The sequence below is a fragment of the Callithrix jacchus genome, chromosome 14, assembly GCF_049354715.1.
Source record: "Callithrix jacchus isolate 240 chromosome 14, calJac240_pri, whole genome shotgun sequence".
Classification (NCBI taxonomy): domain Eukaryota; kingdom Metazoa; phylum Chordata; class Mammalia; order Primates; family Cebidae; genus Callithrix; species Callithrix jacchus.
Genome location: NC_133515.1, coordinates 93,928,412 through 93,949,130, shown reverse-complemented (window position 1 = coordinate 93,949,130; position 20,719 = coordinate 93,928,412). Strand labels below are relative to the sequence as shown.

The window sequence follows — 20,719 nt, the reverse complement described above, 5'->3', positions numbered from 1 at the left end:
AAGGGCTGTGGGCCGGCCTGGGAGGCAAGGCTGGAATGTGTGCGGAGTGGGAGGGGAGAGTAGGGGGAGGCACCAAAGGTGTGTTGAATAGCTGTTAAGTTTTACATGTATTCAATAAATGACAATTATTGTGCAAAGCACAGGCTTACCCCCGAAGAAAGGAGGGAGGCTTACAAAACGCATGCATATCTGGGAAGTAAAGCCGTGCAACTTTGAGGCTGTTTAGGGACCATCGGTGGCCATGAGTTTTCCAGGGCTTAAGTTCTCTCTGACCATCTCTCTTGCTCACTCTCTTGTCTGTTGAACACTGATAATGTGAACCATCTGACCCTTCCTAATCCCCAATTCTTGCCTAGTTTTTGTTGACTCTGACTGACTTTTACAGCATCTAGTTCTCTGCCTATACATATAAGGTGACCTAATCCTTCGATGCTCTGGCCAGCCCTGAGTGGAGTTTGTCCTCTTGTGAATACAGACATATTTTGCCTTGGTAGTTCTGGCTTCTGCTGAATGTTTTCTCCCTCCAGGCACTCACTTTGTTGTTTTGTAGGCACACAGTTTCAATTCTGGGATGGCTTGCAGTGTTACAGATGCATCAGGAAAAAAAAAATGACAAAACAACAACAGCAAAACTCTACCAAGAGTTCCAACTTCAATGAGTCATGAAGTTGCATGAATCCTAACTTGTGGTTCCGGAAGATTTCCATAAGCCTCTTGATTTCCAAATGAGAAAATCATGATAAGCAGTTAATTAGCTCTTTAAGCAAAGGCGAGTCACCACAGACACTGCTGAGCACTCCACGCTCTCAGGAGAGGGAGGCCACTGCCACAATCTCAAAAACATGCAGTGCAAGCATGAAAATGGAGTTCATAGAAATTCAAGTAATGTCCTTTGACTTTTCATTAAGCTGGGCATGTCCCAGTTACCCCTTGGGGACTTTCTTAATGTTATCATGGCAACATACAATTAAGTCAGATTACATTTTTTATATTCGGGGAGAGGTGTTAAGATACCATTCTAAATTATTCATCAGTTCACTTTTCACAAAACAACCCCAGATACGACGTTAAGATGTGCAATATTAAAAAAAAAACCAGATAATTTGATATTGCTATATCATGTAAAGAAGCCTTTCTTCCTTTCCCCAGGGAGAACAAAAGACTTAATCGAACTCCACATGTGTCACTGTGCTTATCACAATTTACCGTATTACTCTGATTTATGTGGCAGATTGTGAACTCCTCGAGAATTAACGGAAGTTTTCTCCCTAGGGCTGGAATATTTTGATTTCAGCATTATAAAGCTGGAGACAGCTCTGAAAAGGAGCTAAATTATTTTTTTCTCTCTCTCCCTCTGTGTGTGTGTGCGTGTGTGTGTGTGTGTTTGGGTGGGGGTGGGGGCACGGGTGTGTGTTGACCCTTGGTAATAATAAACCAGTCATTAGGGATTCATTAAAGAGACTTATGACATATAGGCACCTACAGAATGGCATCACACGAGTAAGTCTTAAGGGTCTCCCTTAGTTTTCCAAGAAAAACTGAAAAGAGAATGAATTGGGATGCTGAGTTACACAGCTGGAGGTCAGCCCCAGTGGGGCAGGGTTTAGTGTTAGGAGACACTCTTTCATGGGCTTCTTGCGCTCCTATACATCTTGCAGAGTATGCCGAGATTACAAGGCCCTGACCACTCTTTATCTAGGCCGTTTCTCAAAATTTATTTGCAGCAAGCGTCCTTGAAGGATGAGGTAATGTCTCCTTCAAGAAAGAGAGCGAGCAGGCTTTCTTACACACCGCTGTAAAGCGATGCATCCCAGGGTTAGTATTTCTCTCTTCTAATGAATCCCACTTTGTGTTCATCCATCCAGGTTCACCTGTGCTGGCCCTGAGGCAATGGGGCTCGGTGACCGTGATGATGCTCTGGCTACTGATTTTGTTTTGAGTTAAAAAAGGCTTTTTTCTCTGACTCAAGAAAGCAGCCATGAAAGGGTGGAAAGTTAACTTGTTAGCTTGCAAGCAGTGTAACCTCTAGAAGCTACACAGACCTTGACAATTAATGTGTAATGCTTCTGGTGGCTCTCTCTTTTCCTTGTCTATTCTGAAGATAAGATTCTTCTTGTTGGACTATTCTATTACACTCAGTCCACAAATGCTCTTCAACTCCAGGTCTGAGTAGGATCCTTCTTTATTCTCAAGCTCTCAAAAAGAAGAGTTTATCATTGACCACTAAGAAATAAAATGCCACGCATAAATTCCTACTGTCCAGGCCTTCTCTAACAGGGTGTACTCAATGAGACTTGACTCATTAACCCCTGTGAGCAGGCTAGCTAGAATCTTTGATGTGTGGAAAACAGTTGCTGCCTTGGTCTTATGTGTTCAGTTTTATGACATCATTATGGGTCTGGGAGAAAAAGCCCAGGTGCTTTATTTAAATATCCACTTCTGGCTGGGCGCAGTGGCTCAAGCCTGTAATCCCAGCACTTTGGGAGGCCGAGGCGGGTGGATCACGAGGTCAAGAGAACGAGACCATCCTGGTCAACATGGTGAAACCCTGTCTCTACTAAAAATACAAAAAATTAGCTGGGCATGGTGGCGCGTGCCTGTAATCCCAGCTACTCGGGAGGCTGAGGCAGGAGAATCACCTGAACCCAGGAGGCGGAGGTTGCGGTGAGCCGAGATCACGCCATTGCACTTCAGCCTGGGTAACAAGAGCGAAACTCCATCTCAAAAAAAAAAAAAAAAAAAATCTACTTTTGGGCCACATTCCCACATTCAGATTCAGGGTTCCCCAGAAACCATGCCTTGGACAGTGACTTAGATGGCGGGACCCCAGGCACTCATTTGCAAGTTCTTTTCTGTTGTTTATGGGACAGATATGTGAAAACGTGTGAGGCTGGGCCGGTGCGCAATGGAAACTCTGTCTCCTACTTCAGGACTTCTCTCCTGTCTACCAGGAAGTGATTGTGTTGCTTTTGTTTGAGAAGAAATGTGATTCTCTCTGCCCCTCCCACAGCTGGAATGTCTGCTTTTATTACTGTGTCATGCTTCTGAGGGGCCAGCCTGGCCAAGGAGTAGGTGACAACAGAACTACACCTACTACAGCCACCTCATTCCAACAACAATCATTCTTCATATATTAATTGTCTCCTATGCACCAAGCTCCTTAAACCTATGATCTTTACATTTCGCAGCAGCCATGAGAATTGGGCATCACACTGTCTACTTTATACCCAGGGAGACAGGAACTAACCGGGTCATAGAGCTCCTATAGCTTCTGAGTGCCAAAGCTAGGAATCCAGAGTTCTCGGAGTTCAAAATCTTTCCAATTTATACTGGTGCCTCTCTAGTCCCACTTCCTTTGTCAAGCTTCAGAAAGATGAGTGGTCTGTGAATCATGAAGACCTTCATTTCTCAGTTCCAATGCCCCCAAAATAATCCATATCACTTACAGAATAGAGCCCTGTCTTCTTGCCTTTCAGTCAATTCTCTCTGTCGTATTACCTCAATCATCTTTTTAGCCACATTTCCCACTATGCACCCACAAACAGAACTTAAATCACAGCCAAATGAAATATTAGTAATTCCTGTAGTGTCATCCATTTTTTTCACTCTGTGCTTTTGCTTCGGTATCCCAGACTGAAACAGCCTACTTTTTCATTAATAACTCACTGAAGTCCTACCATCTTTAAAGGTCTTAAATCAAATATCACCTCCATGAGGCCATTTCAGATTCCCATAACAGGATGTGAACATTTCCTCTTTTTGACGTCACACCCTGTTTCCATGTCTCCAGGCTCTGAACACACATGGCTGTAGTGTGCCACCCTCTTTCTAGACTGTGCTTTTGAAAAGTAGGTTGTCCTGGGATTGCAGATCTTTCTTGTGCTTTAAATCTATAAATCTCACTGCCTACCAAATATCTTCCCTGGGGAATTCTACACAGAAATTCCCAATTTTGATATAGTCAGAACTGATCTAATCTCCCTCATGAACAAGAGCCCCCTCCAGGGCTCCCATCCCAGTCAGTGACCCTCCCACACCCATTTGTCCAAGCTAGAAATAGGGGTATCATCACTGACCCTTTTTTCTCCATCAGTTGTCACATACACTCAATCATCTAATCCTACTGCATCTACCTCCAAAATACACCTTAAATCTAAGAATTTCTCTCCATTTCCCTGGTAATCTCCCAAGTCTAAGTGACCATCATATCTCATCCGATTACCACAGCAGATTCCTTAAAATTTATCTCCAGACTTTCAAGTTTGCCCAACCCAAACCAGTTCTCACTACTATAGTGAAAGCAAGCATTAGAAAAATGCAATTCACATCATGAAGTTCTGCTCAGAAAACTCCCCTGCTCAGAAATTGACCTTTGAATAAAATCTAAACAAATGGTTTGTGTGACTTTTCTTTGCTTGTCTATTTTGCACCTCTCTAGCCATATCTCTCACAGTTTTTCCTTGCCCCTTTATGCCTTGTTCATTCTAAACCTCATTCATTTCTTCACATAAACAGTGTTCATTCCCACTTTCATTTTTCTTCACCTCCAAGAATACACAGCTTTTGCCTTCAACCTGATACACACATTTTTGTTAGATATAACTTCTGAGATGCTTTCTCTGACCTCATAGTCTGGACTTGGTGCTCTCTGATGTCTTCCTAAATCACCTTTACTCCCCAGTCATAGCAGAGTGTTAAAGATGCATTTAACTGTCTGTCTTCCCAACTAGACTAATTAGAGAATATCCATTAAAACTTTGATATCTATGGAATTCTTTCCATGAGTATTTTTCTCCCCAACTAGATGTTAAATCTCAGTAGAGCTTGGACTAGGCTCCATATAATTATAAACCTCCATAGAACCTAATATATGGAAAGCATACTGAAAATTTACATTTTGATTATTTGAGAAGAAAACAGGTATTTTCTGTTTGCAACTAGTCACATGGATTGTTAGATATATTCTTGAGTCTTGAAATGGCCATTTTTTTGTTGTTAAATTAATAATGTCTTGGTGGTGAGCAAGGGTTAATAGCTATTTTAAAAGAACCCGGAGAAAGTAGGAAAGAACTTGTCTATGTTCATGATGACATTAATTTATGAGTAAGGGTTGGAGGAGCAAGCCAATCAAATACTGGATGCCAAATTACCATATATCACACAATTTACGAGGCAGTCAAAAGTGTTATTAAATTGGAGACCAGAACAACCTTCTTAATTCATCCTTATGACAGTGATTGTAATGACTCTAAGAACCTGGTTTAACCTGAGTTCATCTTATGAAAGGCCTTTCATTTTAAAAAATTACATTTATTGGATTTTAAAGAAGACTTGGTTTAAAAGGTATACAGTTAAAGCATAATAGAATGCCTCAATAATCAATCTGTGTTCTATATTTGGATCCCCATCAGCATCTAAGGAAGGCATGCAGTAGATCCTGGTTTATACAAACCTAGTATTGATGCATTTCTTTTTCTCTGCAGAACAAAACAATTAATCTCCAGATTTCATCAATGTAATCCTGCTTTTTTTAAAAAAAAATTCTCCCATGGCCCTAGCATCTCTCACCAGATTCTAATTTTTCTCTTATAAAAACTCTAAAGAAGTCAGTTTGGCCCGTAGTGGATGCCTCCCTAATCCTTCTGCTTTGCAGGGAAGCCAGCACCCATGAACCCAAGAGGAGCCCTGGTCAAGGAAAAGGTCTTGCTTTTATCATTGCTTTGGGTCTCATTGATCCCTGGCTTTGTGGACTCAAGGGAAAACTGTAAGTATGACATTACTTCTTTTTTTTTTTTTTTTTTTTTTTTTTTTTGAGATGGAGTTTCGCTCTTGTTACCCAGGCTGGAGTGCAATGGCGCAATCTCGGCTCACCGCAACCTCCGCCTCCTGGGTTCAGGCAATTCTCCTGCCTCAGCCTCCTGAGTAGCTGGGATTACAGGCACGCGCCACCGTGCCCAGCTAATTTTTTGTATTTTTAGTAGAGACGGGGTTTCACCATGTTGACCAGGATGGTCCCGATCTGCTGACCTCGTGATCCACCCGCCTTGGCCTCCCAAAGTGCTGGGATTACAGGCTTGAGCCACCGCGCCCGGCCCACATTACTTCTAACTCCATGGTTGGCTCCTAAGGAGCTAGGATACTGTAGCTGCAATAACCTAACATGGCTTCCTACCCGGCCCCCAGCTCTAAGCACAAAAGAGATGCTCAAAAACACATGTGGCATGAGCAAAGAAATATTTTTATTTATTCATTTGTTTTGATTTGTTGACTTTTATAATTAACTAGTTAATTTTATCAACTAGTTTGTATTATCAATTCAAGACTGACTCAGATAAACATGAACCTGATGGTGTTTCCTCATTTGGGGTTTTTACTCTCAGGGCATTGCTATACTTAGGTATAGTCCATACAGCTGGATGCAGCTCTGCCAAAGCTCATTAAATGGGAGTGAGAGCAGCACTTCAGTATACTGTGTTCCCTGGCTTCCATTCTCAGAGCAGCTGGCTTCCTTGGTGGCTGCCAGTCAGCCTCTTGGTGTTGGCTTCCATATACCATGCTGGAGTGGTTTTTGGCCTTCTGCAATTGCTGGGAACTCTGGAGAACAAGATAGCTTCTAAAAATCTCAACTAAATCTTTCTCCTAAAATGACGTATTTCTAATAGCCCCAAGTTGGGACATGGACTCTGAAAGGGCCTGACACTTAAGTGGTTTAGATGATGGCTACATGATTGGTAAGAGTTAAACAGAGAGAGCCCATGGTGTGCCCAATGCCTAAAAAGCACTTAATATTGTCAATGTCCTTTTCCTATAACTCTTTCACCCTGCCTCTGGCTCCATCACACTTTGTCCCCTTGGTGAAGCTACTGGGCTTTTGTGGGAGGAGAAAGAGTATGAAAACCAAGAGTATGAGCTTACTCTTGAACAGTAAATATGAATTATTAATATAAACGGGCTTAGAAAGACATTTTAGGTAGAAGCAACAACTCAAACTAAGATACGGAGATGAGAAATAACAAGGAGTGCATGGGTGTATGGACTCCTTAGTTAACAAGGAGTTTACAAGAGATAACAAGGAGTGCATGGGTGTATGGACTCCTTAGTTAACAAGGAGTTAACAAGAGATAACAAGGAGTGCATGGGTGTATGGACTCCTTAGTTAACAAGGAGTTAACAAGAGATAACAAGGAGTGCATGGGTGTATGGACTCCAAGCTTAGGAAGATGTTTTGGGTAGAAGCAGCAACTCAAACTAAGATACAGAGATGAGAAATAACAAGGAGTGCATGGGAAACTCAATGTGAGGCAAGAAGGGTTGGAGTTGAGGGTGGAGAGTTAGGGCCAAATCATTGAGGAACTTGTAGATGATGCTGATGTTCAAAGACTTTGATCTGAAGTCAATGAGGGAATAGGAGGGTTTTCAGTGGTGCTGGGCAATACAGTCAGGTCTGCATGTTTGAAATACTGCTCACTCTGGCTGCAGTGTGGAGGAGGAAATGTGGGGAATTAGGAGGCTGATTCAGAATTTCACTAAGGTACACTGAAGCCTGAGCTGGATCAGTGGCATGGAGAGGAAGAGATGCTATTCCTATCCTGCCAAACTCTTATATAATTCTTCAACTAAGGTGTTTATGATTCCATTTCAGGATCTCTCACTCTCTCTCTTTGTCTCTCAACGGTGATCAAAGCCTTGTGAAGGCTCTATGCTAGAACTCCAGGCATCAGTAACGAGTAGAGCAGCAGTTTCAGGAGAGGAATTTTTTAAAGTTACCTAACATCATACCATTACTCTGGTTATTTGTTCATAGGTTTGAACCAAGGTGGCTTTCAGGGCTGACCTTGTCATGCTCTGTCTCTGCTGCACTTTAAGCTACTTGCACCCCAAGCATGCCTAGCCCAGCATGTTCAGCATCTCCAGCTAGACTTCCTTCCTGAACTCAGATAGGCACTAGGGAGCCTCAAGAATCTAGAATCTAAGCAGCCTCCTGATAAGGAATGGGGCCCATTGTTGCTCTCTGCTTTCACTAGGATGGGTGGGGTGTTTATAAACTGTGTCATGTAGCTTCATACCACTCTTTCACTAGGATGGGTGGGGTGTTTATAAACTGTGTCGTGTAGCTTCATACCACTCTTTCACTAGGATGGGTGGGGTGTTTATAAACTGTGTCGTGTAGCTTCATACCACTCTTTCACTAGGATGGGTGGGGTGTTTATAAACTGTGTCGTGTAGCTTCATACCACTCTTTCACTAGGATGGGTGGGGTGTTTATAAACTGTGTCGTGTAGCTTCATACCACTCTTTCACTAGGATGGGTGGGGTGTTTATAAACTGTGTCGTGTAGCTTCATACCACTCTTTCACTAGGATGGGTGGGGTGTTTATAAACTGTGTCGTGTAGCTTCATACCACTCTTTGAGCTATTGCTTTGATTCTTTTTCGAATTTTAGAATCCACGACTAGTGATTTCTTCTTATACTCCATTGTGTAAATCTCTTAAGAAATATCCTTGCCTAGAAGTTGAATACTCCTGTCAACAGGGATCTCATCCTTCATGGAAGAACTTTCTAATTTAGGATTATCAGACTCCTAAAAATCTCCACCTATATTGTTAAAATGCTGTATTTTTTGTGCTTTCCACACACTGGTCTCTTCTATTTCCTAAACCTAGTAGAACATGAAGGAGCTGAAGAGATTCCCAGTTACTTTTCCCATCTTGCAGAATCTTCTGCTCTTGAGGATGAGCACCCACTGTATACTTGGGATTAGCACCTGAATTACGTGCTTTCTAATCACCCTACCATTTCACACTCTTTCGATGTATGTGCTTTTTTTTTTTTTTTGATACGGAGTTTCGCTCTTGTTACCCAGGCTGGAGTGCAATGGCGCAATCTCGGCTCACCACAATCTCCGCCTCCTGGGCTCAGGCAATTCTCCTGCCTCAGCCTCCTGAGTAGCTGGGATTACAGGCAAGCGCCACCATGACCAGCTAATTTTTTTTTTTGGTATTTTTAGTAGAGACGGGGTTTCACCATGTTGACTATGATGGTCCCGATCTCTTGACCTCGTGATCCACCCGCCTCGGCCTCCCAAAGTGCTAGGATTACAGGCGTGAGCCACCGCGCCCGGCCGTATGTACTTTTTTTTATTGTAGACTTGTAGCTGACTGTAGCTAGAGCAACTAACATTTACAAATAATTAGGTAAACCTGTTGGGGATTAGCTGACCATGATTTGAGAGGACAACTCTAAAGGAAAGACATACCACATCAGAATAGGGAAAGAAGAGACAGAAAAGGAGTTAGTAGTCAGGACTCTCCTCAACTGTAGACAGGCTTCTACCTTGTGGCAACAGGGGCAGGAGGCAGGACTAGTGTCAGCTCCAGGCTCCATCATCTAAGCTTTTAACTCATTTAATAAGAGACACTCAAATATAAAACCAGAAGGAGCGCTCCTGATGGGGGTGGATTGGGTTATAACATCATCCCGGAGCCTCACACTGTGGCTCGAGGGATGGGGTTACCATTTTGGGTGAAGCCTGTGTTGTGAGACTCTCCTGTGGCTGGGGTACAGAGTGAATGGGAAAATGTCGTTGACAGCCCCCTCAGAGCAGTCTGGAGTGGGGAGAGACCATTCTAAAGAACAGGAAGTATTGTTTCCAGAAAAGGAGAAAGGATGCCAGGTACTCAAAATAAACAGATGTCCCTTATAGAGACTGTTTGAGGAAGAAAAAGAGGCAGAAGGAATGATTGAAGGAAGCCTAAGATAAGCTTATCCTCAAGCTTCACAGTTTAGCCAAAGCCACGGGAAAGGCTTGATTTCTCAAGGCCAGAGGTCTGCCTCTTTGGAACTTTCACTCTTCTGTTTGAAGAATGGCATTCATACAGCATGAGGTGTGTTTCCTTAACAGCTTGTGTAAAACAAAAGGCCCCTGGGAGCCTGAGGTTCTGTCCTGGAGAGATAATGAGACCTGCTGACTCTGCCCATCATCCCCCAAATGATGCCTCCTCACCTTCCTGGGTTATGGAATTGTAGAGCCGGGACTGTCACAACAGGCTTCTGAGACAGTGCCCTGCCCTGTCTTCCAGACAGAAGCTGAGAGGAGAGGTCAAGGATCTGGCCCTGAGCCCCCAGATGTGTTGCACCCTGAAAAGATCTCCTTGATTTCAATTCACCTTAACATATCTAGATTTGACCTTTTAATTGAATGGCCATTTAAACAGAATTTTAAAAAGCAATTGCAGCCCAAATATCTCCTTAATGTGATGTTTTGAAAAGTTGTTTCGGACCCTTTAAGCAAAGCGCCTGCCTGTATTTTATTGTAATGTTTCTCTCAATACCTCATCTCCCCAGAGCATTCGTGCATCGTAACTACCTTCTGTTTGCTGCTTAAGCTATTTATTAATCACATTCTTTCCTATTCAGCCCTAACCAGGAGAAATGACAATGTTAGGCATTTCTCAGTTACCTACTATAAATTGGCCCAATTGCTATATGATCTTATAAACTATTCCTTGGGGTATTTCACCCACTCTAGCACTGTAATTGGTTTGCTAAAAGGAAAAAAGAAAAAAAATACAAACTGGGTCTTAATGCCGTGCTATAGGGTTTGTTGAAGTTTAAGTTTTCTTTTAAATGGTTAAGGGAGTTTAAGGTACATGTCATGATTGCAGCAATCACATTTAATGAACACATAAATGCTCACCACAATTTTAGTGAGAATATCCCATTTTCGACATTTATAAACCTGGAAATTGAGGCTCTTTGTCTTCCCACGCAGGGTAGGCTGTGGGATTGAAAATCTAAATTGGGTGTAGTAACCATTCACTAAAGATTGGAAGATATACCCTTCACAATCAGGGCACATGAGCACCATTTACTTTGTGTTTCCAGAACTTCTCTTCTCAGGCATTGAGATGTTTGTCCCACATCCCTGCTTCCCCCACAAAAGAAGAAGCCATTTTTAAGCTTCATTACTTGCAGAATTGAGGAAACACAGTGTCCTTGTGAGATGCTGCAGGCTGAGATGGTGCCCCATGGATGGAGAGCAGGAGAGTGTGTGTGTGTGGGGGGGAGTGGCTGGGGGGGGTGGGGTGGGTGTTAGACTCATCAAACAGATGATTTCCTGGATGATGTCCTGTGGGGGTCTTGACCACTGAGGACTCCAGGAACTAGGACAGGTTGCCCTGTGGCTTTGGGACCTGGGTTTTATATAATGGGGCTATTTTTAGAAAAGCACATTAGCAGTTAGAGATGGTACAGTATGTGAGGGTTAAGGAAGCCTTTTACATGTATCATTCACATTTCCAACTTCCTTCAGATTCAGTTCAGGTTTTGTCTCCAGAAAGCCCTTCCCGAACTCCAGGTCTAAGTTAGTGACTCTGTTCTAAGCCTCAGCACCATATGCCTCCTAGCCCCCATGACATTTCACTGAAATGAGCCATTTATGTCTGATTTCCTTTCCAAGTCAGGGACTCTGTCTTATTGTCCTGTGCATCACTGGTACCCAGCACAGGTTCTAGGGACATGATTATAGAATCTGACCTGGGCTCAAGGCTTGATATCCATGGGTGCCTTCTCAGCAGAACTCCAGTGAGATATTCATAGTCACGGGCTATGTGGGTCAGAGTGTGAGGGGATTCCCTCTGGGTCTTTGGTATAGAATGCAAAAGAGAAGAGGGAGGTGCGACTGTGGGATGGCAGTAGGCTTAGGGGAGGCACAGCCATAGTGCTAGAAAAGTTGTGCAAAGGTCATATGGCAACAGAAAGATCTGGATGAGGTGAGGGAAACGCAGACTGGTGAAAGGGAGCTCAGACAAAGTCCTCAGCAATCAGGGAGCTATTGTCCATAGGATATGTTTGGGGACATTGGTAGCCCCTTTCTAACCTATGGGAACTTTCCTGCCACCGCAAGTTCTTTAGGGACATCAGTTTATTCTTAATATTGGAATATTGGAGACATTGCCCCCTAGTCATTGCTTCCTTTATTAGATCATGTGGTCGCCTGGGCAATGCTGTAAGTTTGGGGAGATGGGTAATTAGCTGACCTTCTGAGGTCCAAACGCAAGGGTTAGAATTCTAACTTTTTTCCTTAAAGTTGCTACTGTAATTGGCCTCATCTGTTAAATGTACTATATCATCCTTCACTGCCATGTATTTAATTATGCATTGTGGAAGCGTTTAAATAACAACTTTTACTTCTAAAAGCCTGCTCCAAGTCTTCCAGCATTACTAATAGAACTCCCAGGGAGCAAAGCCTATATTAAAATAGAAAATAAAAAATGCATAAACTGAACCAAGCCAATGTAATGGAAATCTTGCCAAAACATAAAAAAACATATGCATAATATTTTATTAAACTTAAGAAACACATATAAATTCCTCTGTGGAATCCAAGTATGTTAGTAATAGATATACCATAAAATTCAGTTATTCAATAGTCATGAAAGATAGCACAGATCAAGTAAATGCTTCTGTTTTAAAGGGAGCATTTCAAAATGAGAGAAAAATACATTTACTATCTAATTGCAATGGAGACAATGACATTGGTGTATTCAATGGCCACAAGTTATCTCCGAGTAGCTCCAGGTGTAGTGGAGAGAGTGGGAGAGGGGTGCTATACTAGGCAGTGTTCTTCAGAAAAAGAGAGCTATTGACATATGTATGTATATGTACAAAGTCATCCCTTGATATACATGGAGGATTGATTCCATGACCCCTTGCGTATACCAAAATCTGTGCACACTCAAGTCTGGCAGTCAGCCCATGGAACCCACTCATCAGAAAAGTTGGCCTTTTATATAGAAGGGTTTTCCCTCCCTTGACCTCTGCATTTCTAATCTGCATTTTGTTGAAAACAATCCACATGTAAGTGGACTCATGCAGTTCAAACCTGTGTTGTTCAAGGGTCAAATGTGTATGCATATTTATTACAAGAGATTTATTATAAAGAATAGACTCCTACAATTATGGAGGCTGAGACATCCTACCATCTGCAGTTGACAAAGTGGAGGCCTAGGAGAGCCAATGGTATAGAGCCTGTCTGAGTCCAAAGGCCTAGGCACCATGAGAACTGATGGTATAAGATCTAGTGTGAGTCTGAGTCCAAAGGCAGGAAAAGACTGATGTCCCCACTCAAAGACAGGCAGAGAGAGAGAGCTCCTTCTTACTCTACCTTTTGAAAAAAATTTAGACCTTCAATTAACTGGATGAGGCCTACTCACATTACAGAAGGCAATCTGCTTTACTCAGCCTACCGATTCAAATGCGAATCTCATCCAGAAACACCCTCAGAAAATAACACTCTGATAGAATTACACTCAGAATAACCCAGAATAACACCCTCATAGAAACACCCAGAATAATGTTTGACCAAATATCTGGGCATCTCATGGCCCAGTCAAATTGACACATAAAATTAGCCATCAAAGGTGCTATGTCCTAGAGTACTCCAGCAGAGGAAGGAGCACCACCCGACTTTATAGTGTCAGGTGTGTGATGTCTGCACAATACCACAATATAAAAATATGAGAGTAGCCAGTCTTGGACTGAACATAAGGTATGCAGCATGGCGTCAATGGCTTAACTTATTTGTGTACATTTCTTTCTAATATTTTGCATCTAAAGTGAAGTGTGTACATCTAAAGTAACATTTGGCAATGATTATAATAAAAATGCAGTAGAAAAGACAAATGAGTTGATACTGAAAGAAGGAATTTGACTCCTACTATAGAATATTGCCTTTCCCAAGAGAAGAGGCTCAGAGTTAGCAAATGGACCAAGGATCCTTAGTAACCTCCTGATTCTGTATTCCCGACCAACTCGTAGTCATTGGTACTGTGAACCTTCCATGTTTTTGCACTCATGTACAGATTCGGAAGGTGAGGATCCAACTTATTTAGATTGTTTCTGCCAGGATTCATGACTCTTTCTTTCTTCACCCACATCTACCAATCCAATGGTGTCAGGACATAGGGCTGGGGAAAATCTTTCAAGGCTGGAGGGTTGAGGTTAAAAAGCAAGAACTGCATGATGACAGTGGTTCTTTCCTTGTCGTGTTCCACCATGACTACATCTCAGGAAATAAGTCTAGGTGGCTCAGGCAGCGAAGTGGGATTTGTATGATAAGACTGTTTTAGGATGGAATGAGCGAAGAATGACAAAGAAACAGTGGTTATATTCTGATGCTTCAACTCCAGTGACCTTATCCCTGAGGATATACAAAGATGTAGAACAAACATGGAATCTTCTCGAAGCATCAATTTTGTCTAGTAGTTTTGAGGAAAAATGATTTTTTATTAAGCCAACAGATGCTTCACTGAGTAGAATATAAAATTTGCAAAAATTTTAAAAATTGCAACATGTTATTTCAGAGAAATTTTATGCCTATGCCCAGCTGCTATGAGTTATATTTCCTTCCCTTGGGGTTGAGTGCATACCCTCTTCTGTAATTAAAGATATTTAGTTGGAAAAGTTTGAGAGCTCTAGTGAAGATCATTTTCAGGTAAAAGGTTTGGTTTCTACACTCAAATATTTTGTTGATTTGATGTCTGTGGGCAATATGCCTGTTCTCTCTTTACCTGTGCCTTTGCATCTATAAAGCTGAAATAAAGTTGTATTTGTTTAAAATCTCCAGGCTGAAACAAAATTATCCCTTGAACAGTTCTGAACTGCTGGCTCTTTAATTCTCACTGGGCTTGAGAAAAGTAGGTAGCTCTTATGACATTTGTGTTGTGTCCATTTTCTACCCCATTCCACTGAGTATTTTTTTTCTTTGAGATGGAGTCTCGCTCCGTAGCCCAGGCTGGAGTGCAGTGGCACCATCTCGGCTCATTGTAACCTCTGGCTCCCAGGTCCCGGTTTAAGCAATTCTCCTACCTCAGTCTCCCCAGTAGCTGGGATTACAGGCATGAGCTACCATGCCCAGCTAATTTTTGTAGTTTTTAGTAGAGACGAGGTTTTACCATGTTGGCCAATCTGGTCTTGAACTCTGGACCTTGTGATGCACCTGCCTTTGCCCGCCAAAGTACTGGGATTACAGACTTGAGCCACTGCGCCTGGCCCCTGGCCCCACCGAGTATTTTAATTGCTCTGTATCTCTAGGTCATAGCCTCTAGGGATCATCTCTGGAATCCCCTAAAAGACACAGGATTTCATTGTTGATACAGAATGCTCCTCTATCCCCTTATCATTGGGAAGAGTGATTGCAGCCATCTAGTAGGTGACAAGCTCCTATCAGCCTGATGGGGGTAGCTGTGGAAGCACACACCTTATTAAACACAACCGTGACAGATGACGTGATGTGAACACTTGCTAAATGGTTTGGCAAAGACAGAGATCTTTTTGCCAAGTAAGGTCTGGAAGTTACCACATCTCCAATCCATTATAGAACAGCTTTATGCTGAGGTCATAGCTGATTTGGATATTCTAAGAAGGATCATTCCACTGACAGATTCTTCCAAATTTGTACAGAAAACGGGTCCTTTTTAGAATCCCAAGGCACTTTTGTTTTGAGGAAATCAAATTTGAGTGAAAATTTAGTAAAATGTAATGAAGACACATTTGCATTGATTGGGATGTCTAGTTGTAAATGCAGCTGGTAGTTTCTCCCTGAATGGTAGAAGTGTAGGAGACCCAAAGGGATCAAGTTTGTAGGCTCTTGTCTTCAGAGACAAATAAAGGTGGGATACTGACTTTCCCTCTGTAGCTGTTCTATTGGAGTCTTTTACTCTAAGGTGGTGACTTTAAGGTTCCAGCCTTCCTGAAGGACTCAACATACACCGCTTTTCTATATTCTGGGACAAGTCATCAGATAGCACTGGGTCCAATAACAAGGATTATCATCAGTCACATGAAGAGACTGCTTTTGCCTTGATGGAAAGCCTGTAAAATTATTCACCTACTTACCCAATAAATATTTTTGAACACTTACTCTATGTTAGACATGATAGGGTCTGATAACTTAATTATTTCCATTTATTTCTAAAAGAAAATTTGATCAAACCTATTGGCATCTATTGGTTGGAGAGCTAGGGAATGTTCACTTCTTGTTTCTGTTTTCCCACCTGACAGTCTTGAACAATGAGTCTCCTTCTAGTCTAAGAACTGGGGCAGACCAGCTGTCTCAGTGTTCCAGTTATTTATGGCAACACAAAATGGTGGCCTGAGGCCAGACCCTTTTGCTCATCCTGACTGTAGTCTACTGCATCCCAAGTTTAGCTGCACCAGAATCCTTAAGTAAACTCTGGAATTTTGTACAGCCACTAGACTAGTGTTTCCCAGTAGACTACAAGCTTCAGGTGGGCATCATGATACTCTTACCCTTTCTCTGTAATAACGCTTACCATACATTACTGTAGCTCCTTATTCAATTGCCTCCCACCCCCTTTCGACTGGAAACTCTCAGAGGGCAGTGGTGGTGTCTCTCTTCTTTGCTCCTCTGTCCCCAAAGTTCATGGACATACCAAGGTACCTAGAAAGTACCCAACAAATGTTTATTGGTTGAAAAATAAATACCTTATTGCCTTAGACCTTCTGATAAATTCAAGCAAAGGGAAAGCAGAATTCTCCCATGACACTCATCCCATCTTCCTTGATATCCCAATATTTTATGGACTCATTGTTAAAGTGAGAGGGCAGGGTATCAAGTCAGATCCACTGGCAATGTATATTTGACTGCTACTCAGTATGAGATGTAATTTCAGTGAACTAACTTCACTTCAAATGACAGTGAGACATAAAACAAATACACTGTAGAAATGTGTTGTTTTTGGGCTCAATAAATAACAATCCAAAGGCTTTAATATTTTAGTGAAATAACACCATTTTCAAGAAAGTTAGTCATTAATCAAATTCTAGAGTAAAGGTCAAATTCTTTTTTGCTGTTTCTTTTTCATTTTCACACCTTTTATTCAGATGATAGTAGATTTGGAAGGCTGAGAAGAAATAATAAACATACAAAACAGCAAATTTGTTTTAATAAATTCTTACTTAGGCTTGTGGTTTGTTCTGGAATAAAATTGTATCATCGTCTTCCTGTGAAAAATGGAAATGTATGGTCAAAACAACCAACCTTGCCTTTAGCACATTCTTGTGGTCTCATGAAAACATACAGTGTGGTTTAGACAGTTTTGTTCATAAATACTGACTAGTTAGAAGCAAAGAAAATGGCACATACATTTTAATGGGTGATTCTCTGACAATTGTGATTGTTTGAAGAGCAGACCTGAATTTGGGAAAATCATGAAGATTGTGGAACTTGAGGAGAGGTTTGTGAACCGTTCCACACTTGTCTAATGATTACTGAAACCCTTCCTCTGTATACAAGGCTTCATGGATGTAACGTTGATTAGATAGCCATGCCTTTCGGGACATTGTCTCAGTGGGACATATACATTTATGTCTGGAATTACAGCACTCTGTGCTCTGAGAGTTTTGAGCAGAGTGCTGAGGAAGCACGAAGAAGAGAACTGGACTTAGATAATCGTTGACGTCAGAGCTAAATCTTCAAGCCAATGGGGAAGTCTCCTGCTAGAGAGGACAGGTTTTTTTAAGCAGGAGGAAAAATCATGCAGATATAAAGTCATCAAAGAGCTTGGTGTATGGAGAAATGTTCAGGAGAGTGTTGTGGCTAGAGAGGAGAGGTGAGCTCAGGAAAATATGAACAATGCAGTTTACAGGAGAGATGGTGGGAGGAGAGAGAAAGGTGGTTTGCTCTGCTGTGGGAGGAGCCTGAGTGACAAGTGTGATGGTGAACAGAGCGATGGGGGCTAATTGCAGCAATTCCAATTTAGATAATAATAATTTTATAATGTTGAGATAATTTATGCTAATGGCATGGGAAAGCTATCCCAACTTAGAGGTCAAAAATGCTTTCTGCAGGGATTGACATCTGAAGGATAAATAGGAGATATCAGGGAAAGTGGAGAGGAAAAATATCATTCTGGGGATAAGGACCATGCTGTAGAAAGAGATGAGTGAGAGAGGGGAGCAGAGGGAAAGGAAAGATTGAGAAGGGAAGTGGGCAAAGGAAAGGAGGGGAGGCAAATGGCGGGGAAGACACATTCCGAGACCTGAAAGTATTTGAGTATGACAGGAGGATGGGAACAGAAGTTAATAAATGTGTTGAATAGATGAGACTTGAAATGAAAGCAATTGGTTAGATCAGGCAGGTCCTTGTAAGCAAGCAGGATGGGAGAACCCCCGAAGTGTATAAAGTGGGGAGGTGATGTGATCAGCTTTGGTAATAAAAAAGATCACCCTGGAGTCTTGAATTGGAGAATCCATGGGAAACCAGTAAATCAGTTGATAAGCTGCTTCATTAGTCTAGAAAAGAGGTGATGGTAGCCCAAACTAGAATGTGTATTGGCAAGAGAGTTGAGGACATTTTAAGAAAGTGACTGAGTGAGGACCGCAGAGTGTAAGGTTACTGGAGAAGAAAATGAAGACGGGAGTGCATTCTCAGAGACCAAGAGATGGTTCCACAGAGGGTTCTGTGTGCAGAAGATTGGCTGTGGGAGGTGTGAGAGGGATCATCCTAAGAGAGTGTTGTGCTCAGAAGGCAACATCTGATTTGTTGTTGTTGTTGTTTCAGAAATAGAGTGGCTGTTGGCAATGATAAACTGTTCATGATGCAAACAGAGGAAAGAGAAACAGAAAAGAAGTTGCCCAGTGAGGACTGGGATGAGTGAGTGCAATGTTGGAATCCTGGGCTCCAGGGCTCTGGGTAGAGAAGAGAGGGGCAGCTGCTGCAGGCTTTTTCGACAGAGATGTGATATGGGACTGGAAAGATGATGATGATGAGGGGCAGGAAAATGGTCCATAAGCAGAATGACATAAACTTCGAAGAAGCAGGGGGCTTCTTACGAGAAAGCAGTGGGAAATCGCCTAGAAATAGCACTGAGCAGCTATTGGAGGATGTGCAAGAATGATCTGTCTCAAGATGTGAGGGAAGCAGAGGGGATTCCCAGGAGAAAGCCATGTTTGAGGTAAGGCAAGAAGGTGAGAGGAGCTTTTGTTGAAAAGACCTAGACCATGTGGGACCTGATTTGGGGTTCTGGAGGACACAGATTTAGGAAGAAAGGAGAGAGAGGCAGGCTGGATAATAAAATAAACCTGGATGTGAGGCACATGGGTTTTGATGGTTGTATGTTTCCAAAATGCTGGAGGGAGATGGTTGCTCAAGCTTTTACAGAGGATTAGCGATGCACACTTTTATTCAAGGTGAAAATAATAAGCTGCCACTTCCCCTAAGTGGACCTTGTGTCTTTACAACTAGAGCCATAGCTTTGTGGTGCTGCCAATTGGCCTATTTCTGATCACAGCAGAAGGATGCAAACCAATAGGGCATCTCTGGAGATCTCTGTCCTGGACACAAGATCTCTGTCCATTGGCTGCATCACTGACCCCTCAGATTGGTAATGATGAGATATCTAGATATGCTGTTGCAGTAGCCAGGAAAAAAATGATCCACTAAAAGATTTTTTATCTCCAGCTCTTTTTTAGACACTTCCTCAGGAAAGACATGCTTTCTCTTTTTGTGTATTTAAAGAAATACGCTCTAACCTTGAGGTTAGACAGAATCCAAGATCTGGCAACCACATTTGTTATAAATAATGAATGAGAGAACATTAAAAAATTAATTGGGAGAAATTAAGTATCAGTGTAGTACTTGCGCAAATTGGCTCATGGGAGTTGTGGTAGGCTCGCCCCGCTGATGAGCTGCCTACAAAGTTCTTTTTCTGTGGCATTCTTAAGGCATTGCCTAGGTTCTTCCCCCCACTCACCATGAGTTCCTTCCATTTTTCTCCTGTGGTTCATAAGTGGGTATTCCTTAAACCTCAACTCTCAAGCTTCTGTTCTCCATTTGTCTATTCTTTGGAGTCTACCGATATGTGATAAGTCCCTAATTCCTTTTCCTTTCTCCCCAGATCTACCCTGTTCACTAAGTCCATCTTCCCAAAGTACTGATTTTTTTTACTCTGTTAAAAAAAAAATGTACAGATCATTGTCTCCATGCCTCTCTGTTATCTCAATCCTATATTCCAAGACCCAGTCCAGTGCACCTTCTCCAGAGAACAATGTTTTTCATCAAAAACTTGATCTCTCCTTGTTGGCATCTGCTTCCAAAGAGCTCAACCTGTGAAAACTGGTACTGGACATGGTCTAAGAAAAGCAGATGATTAAATGGGGCTTTAGATCTCTAGCTATCAGATTGACAATAAGTGATTGGCCTGTGTACTAATCACTGGTACGCAGACAGCCCTTGGCCAAAGATAACATTCCTCTTGTCAAAACTTTCATGAGTGATGAAATGAGATGATGAACTGGGAAAAGGAAATGTACTAGCATGCATGATATATCAGGTTTTTGAGGTAAATGTATGAAATGAATGAATAGTGTCTATAAGGGCTCTTTAGGATTGGATGGCTGTTGCTAAATTCCACCAATGCTTTACAGAGAGATAATGAAGAGTTGAAGGTAAGTAAATGCAATGGAAAGCCAGAGAGCATCTGGGCATCTTTGGTTTCATACAAAGAAGCTCCCATCTCAAAATCAAGAACCAAGCTACAACTTAATAGTGATAGTACCTGACGTTTAAGGTGATAGTGGTTAAATTCTAACCCAGGGTAGGTTTGTTTTGCTAGAGTTCAATCAGAACTAAGAATATTGCCCAGGGGGTTAGTTAAGTCTCTAGGAAGAAAGACCATGGCAACATCATGGCATACA

The 20,719-nt window shown here is 42.1% G+C and overlaps 1 long non-coding RNA gene across 2 annotated transcripts in view; it reads left to right on the top strand.

Moving 5' to 3' along the window:
- Nucleotides 1-20,719, top strand: part of LOC144576527 (uncharacterized) — a 104,631-nt gene that overhangs the window by 7,595 nt on the left and 76,317 nt on the right. For both annotated transcript variants that reach the window (XR_013526146.1, XR_013526145.1), the window contains exon 2: nucleotides 5,654-5,764. This is a non-coding gene — a long non-coding RNA (uncharacterized LOC144576527). The remainder of the gene's footprint in view (nucleotides 1-5,653; nucleotides 5,765-20,719) is intronic.